Source organism: Mus pahari, unplaced genomic scaffold, assembly GCF_900095145.1.
Source record: "Mus pahari unplaced genomic scaffold, PAHARI_EIJ_v1.1 scaffold_9216_1, whole genome shotgun sequence".
NCBI lineage: Eukaryota > Metazoa > Chordata > Mammalia > Rodentia > Muridae > Mus > Mus pahari.
In genome coordinates this window covers 2,268-7,869 of record NW_018393763.1, presented here as the reverse complement: position 1 = coordinate 7,869, position 5,602 = coordinate 2,268, and the positions used below count along the sequence as shown (strand labels likewise).

The 5,602-nt window shown below is 43.3% G+C and overlaps 1 pseudogene; it reads right to left on the bottom strand.

Annotated features, from left to right (window-relative positions):
* Window positions 1–741: 741 nt before the first annotated feature.
* Window positions 742–1,340, bottom strand: LOC110315718 (annotated as a pseudogene).
* Window positions 1,341–5,602: the final 4,262 nt, after the last annotated feature.

The following is a 5,602-nucleotide window of genomic DNA, read 5'->3' as shown; positions in this document are numbered from 1 at the left end:
CTATTTCATTTAAAAATTTAAAACTTGTCTATTTTATGTTATTCTCTCATTAATCTTTTCATTTATTGAGCGAGGTTTGGCAGCTGTGGGGTTTTAAGGAAGTTATAGAAAGATTATTTTCTTTCCATTCTTCAACCAGATTTCTTTCAAGTATAAAAGCTCTGTATAAACCTAGCTTGCTGGGAGCTGTCAGATGCACAGGCTCAGTAGGTAATGCCCTGTTAGCAAAGGTTTATGAACACATGCCTAGGTATTTTATTTAGAAAACAATTGCTAGGTGCAAAACCACCAAAGCCCCNCTTTCCCTGTGCTCAAGCCATAGCCAGTACCCGAGTGAGCCCAGCCTTCCTGAGTATTCACATTTAGGAAGGGCTTGAGAAGTCGGCTGGGGGTCCGTGCTCAGCACAGCCAGAGTCATCTTCAGATGTCTCTTCAGAAAACAGGTAGAGGTTTTTTAAATTTCCCTCATTAGAAAAGTTTCCCTAAGATGCCTGCCACCAAGACCAATGGCCCAAGTTTTATCTGGGGACTCACATGGTAGAAGGAGACAACTTACTCCTACACATCAGTCATCAATCATCAATCGGTCAATCAATCAATCACATGAGTGGATGGGCAGCAGTTTGAATTCACACCTCTCTGTGTATGTCTCCCTTTTACTCTCTCCCCACCCCTGTCAGACACAGATACCAGAGATCTAGATTTGTATGCAGAAGTGTTTATTGACTACAAAAGTTCTGTTCAGCTAAAATAAAGAAAGTCAGGGTCGGGTTTATGAAGACAAGTACTGATATGCAGTGCAGACAGAGGAACGGGTTCTTCACTGCTATGATCTTGGCAGTAGCAGATGAGCAAAGACAGAAAGTGCTGGCACTGGAGTGAAAATATCCCATCCAAGTAAACGGGAGCCACATGATAGGTGGGACTCACCCATGAAGTTCTGTTCTCACAGGCCACTCTGTAGTACTTCACTGATCCTGTCGTTTGGTATCTGTATTCCGTATAATGGCTTCGTGGAGTTGTGAGGTTACAGAAAGTTACCAATACTGGAGATGAACTATCATGACAATTCCTACTTATCCCGTCTTTGCAGGTGGTTTGACACACACACCAAGAACATCAGCCAAAGTTGTATGAAGAAAAGTATTCATGTCCTTACACATTCCTGTATAAATGTTAATGCCCCACATTGCATTTTCACAGCAGCAATAGGCTCTATTATAGCTATGGTGGATTTGAAACCACTGGGAATGGGTTGGTCGCTGGCATGAGGCAAGCATTAGGACAAGTCCCAGCAGCAGCAGGAGACAAAGTCGGGACTCAAGCAGCTTCAGAATCATGTTTCCTGTGAGAACAGAAGAGAAATGACTGCTCCCACCTTGCCTCAGTTTTCTCTATGTCTTCCTGAAGGCCCTCTGCTGTCACTGTGGGTGCACAGAGCCACATTTACTGGACACTGTCCCATCATCTGCCCAACCTGTCCCAGGCCTAGACAGTCAGTGTCTTACCCAGTCTGCGTTGTGCCTCCCGTGGAACTGAGTGCTGGTTGTCCTGGAAATGAAGGATAATTGGTGAGGCCCACTTGGCCCATAGATATACAGCAGGCTCTGTGGGTAAAGATGGTGCTCAGAGTCGTCAACTTGCAGAACCCACCAATTAGTACACTGTCTGCTTGTGCAAGCAGCCCTCTGTTTCTTCACTTGGCCAAGGCAATGTGCTGCTGGCTCCATTGTTAGGAATCAAATTCCAAGTCCTCTTGTGCAAGGCAGTTTGAAGTCTGAATCTGAACTCTACAAAGAAATCTTTTTATTGTCTGTCAGTTGGCTCCAGATTTCATGATTGCTTTCAGTAATGGACAAATTTCCTATTAGCCTGGCTACACACTTAGAAGCAAAACCTTGGAAAGCCAGAATCAGAAGAGATAATTACATTTCTGTCTTTAATCTTTAATATCATATGATGTTGTGTGTGCAAAGATGACTTAGTGGTTAAGAGCATTTGATGCTCTCCCAGAGGACCCGAGTTTGGTTTTAGCACCCACGCTCAGTTGCTTCCCACTGCCTGAAACTCCATTCCAGGGCATCTGATGTCTTCTAATAGCATCTGTTAGCATGTTCATACACATGTACACAGACACACAGAGACACATAGGTGAAAATAAGTCTTAGGGATCAGTAAAATATCAATGGTTAAGAGAACTTCCCTTCTTCCAGATTCCCTCCATTCCAGATGATCCCAGTTTGTCACCCAGAGGCCACAACTGCAGAAAACTCCAGCTCCAGTGGAATCAGACAACTGTGTTTTTTGTTAGTACCTGTTCACTCTTTGCACATGTGAGTGTAGACACAAGAAAGTGAAAAAAATAAGCTTCAAAAATTGCATGTAGTAATAATACCAAAACCTGTACTGACAGCATAGTGCATACTGTTTTTCTGACTGTTTCCTGTATAAGACTCCTTCCTACATTTCCAACTGCCTACATTTGCCTCCAGAACTAATGCTAAGTGTCTAGTTTACAAGCCTGGCTATCAGGAGAACACCTCTTTATCCAAGAAACCCAAATAACTCTCAGCCAATTAAAAAAAATAGTAAACCTAACAATATTTGGTTCTCTTTTTCTTTGTGATGGGGTTTGAACCTGGGGACTTGTGCACTCTAGAGAAATGAACAGCCACTGAGCTACATCTGCAGAGTCCCATAGATAAGAGTTTGGATTCAACAAATTAAATGCCTCTCTAAGTTTTTTCTTATCACAACCTTCCTTGCATTCCAATCCAGTGACACATCTCCAGACTTGCTCATACTTCTGAGTGAAATGCAACCAGTTATATTCTAGTAGTTAGTATTTAGATTTTTTTTAATTGATGAATGTGGAATGGTATTATCTCAAGAAATACTTCCTCGCTTGACCTATAAACCACAATGAGTATTTGCTGTCCCACCTGATAGATGTATTTTTGTGCAGATTCCATTTGTGAGAAACTGTCTCCAAAATGTGGAATATCTTCAACCCTGGGATCCTCTTGCAATGACTGCTCCTGACCTACTGACTGACAGATGTCCAGTGCGAGTGTAGTATTTGACACATCTCTGCCCAGTGCTCGGGCTGTCTATGGAAATGACTGCACAGCATTTATAAACTTGTCACAGTAACCTGCTTTTTAGGGACTGATCTTTTGGGGGTGCTAAGAAGTGTTGGGTCAGGGTGTCACTCTGGAGCCTGGGTTTGATTTGAACTTGTTTACAAAGTCAGATTGGATTCAAATTTTTCTGTCCTTCTGCCTCAGGCTGGAAGTTCTAAGGTCCCAGACTTGCACTTCCAGACCCAGCTTATGAGCCAGGCTGTAAGCAGCCTGTGCTGCTGGGAGTGGATGCTCAGCTTCAGGAAGTAAGACTCAGCAGCAATAAGCCAGGAGGCTGTGACCTTGTCCTTGAAGGATGTTGTGGGTCACTGTGCCCTTTCCTGTCCTCCTTTCTTCTGCCATGACCTTGAGCAGCTTTGCTTTAGCACATGCCTCCCATAGTGGGCTTTTCTCTACCACAGACCCCTAAACAAGAAAGCCAACTAGTGATATCTTTGACACTAGATTCAAATGAGTCTCTCTTTCTTTCAAACCATTTATTTGTCTGAGGTATTTATCAAGCATTGGAACGATGATTTGTAGCATGATATAAGTTAATTTATCTCTGGTTTATTTACAAATACTCAAATTTACAAACACTCAAAGTATATTTGATACAGGGGCTCTAAGGTCTTCTCTTTCATGGTAGGGAGACTCCTGTGTACTTCTTTGAGAGGCTATTGAGCAAAAGCTAATCTTGAAACATTCTATCTGGTTTCTGCAAATATATGGTAACTGCAGAGAGATCTCTCATGCAGACAGGGTGGCCGTACAGTATAGGGCATCTAGGCCATACCACCATACCGAAGAACTGGTAAGATTGAGTGAGCTCAGACTTGAGGAAACTCAGAGACATTGAGATTGGCATGAATTGAGTCACTCCCTACGTATTTCTGTACCTGCTCTGGAACATGTAACCATGACATCCGACTGAGAGGACCACAAACAGTCAGTCACATAATAAAACTCCTGGAGTTCTTCCCCATGGAAATAGAGCATCCCTAACATCTCAAACTGATCCAATAGGAAACACCTCCCCCTAAACCCCACTCCACTTTATGTTCCTTTATGCATATAGCAGAAAACACTGCAGCTCCTTTGCACACTCAGAATTCTGCAGAGTGACTCATGTATGTAACTTCAGGTGGACACCATGGAGCTCTACCTCCCCTGCCACGTCATACTTGCTGTGCATGATTGGGTTCACATTGTTCCCCATGGTCTAGTATAGCATTTCTTCATTCCTATAGCCATAATTGTAACCACTAAGTGTGTTCTTGGGGTACTCATTGAGGGGTGTCTCTCACATCCCATGTACTGGTGGCATATAGAATAGATGGTGTAATACTCTGGCCTCAGCCTGGAAGTCCCACCTTTGGCTGGGATTTTAACTGGAATTACATTGACTCTGTAGGTCAGTGTGAAAAATGCAATTCCGTGTACCTAGGGATTGAACCTTCCATTCAGTTCTTCCAGAGCCAGAATCGTTGTGGTCCAGAGGGTCAGCAGTGGCTTTCTCAAACAGCAACCTAGATGTGGTCCCCTGACTGAGGGAACACTGCAGGTACAAGGTCTAAATCCCAGGAGGTTGTCCTCCAGGGTACAACAAGGCCACAAAGGCCGGGACGTGTAGAAGGAAATCTCAGAGAAAGGCAAAGATACTGTTTGCTCAAGCTCTGCTTGCAGTGATTGTCTAGTAACTAGATAGACCATGTATCAACAGCAGTGGGTAAATAAAATGTGTTCTTTCATGAAGAATCATCAGAGTTCTGTATCTCACTGTCATTACCCCCTTCCCAGGTCTCTTTGATGACCTCGGCTGTGTCCCTGAGGACGAAAATGATGCCCTCAGTGTTTCTAGGAATGTTCTCTAAAGGCCCCATGATGATCCTCATAAAGTCACCTCACAAAGTTGTGTACGGATAGTTTAACAGGGCCCCAGACCTTCGGATTCTTCCAGACCTTAGCATAACAGACTTCATAAAGAAAGTTCCCTCTAGGCTGTAAAATTCAGCATGCAGACACCACCAGCTGCTAAAAATGAAAACAAATCCATCAACGTCCATAGCTGTGGGCAAGTCTCTGTCTTAGGGTTTCATTGTTGTGAAGAGACACCGTGACCAAGTCAGTTCTTATAACGGAAAATATTTCTTTCGGGCTGGCTTCCAGTTTCTGACGTTTACTCCATTATCTTCCTGGAGGTAAACATTGCAGCACACCAGAAGACATGGTGCTGGAGTTTCCAAATAGTAAAGGAATAATAATGGAATATACATGCATATTACATGGTGTTACCACTAATAAGGGCATACACACTTGTAGTCCATGGAGTTCTAATACATTACAGACACCCAGTAACAAACGATGTTTTGTTCAGTTGTTGTGGNCTAGACTAGGTAGACCAGAGAAGATTAGGACACTGGTTTAAGCTCAAAGAATGTCTTTATTAACTTGCCAGCAACTGCACTCGGTGTTGGGGG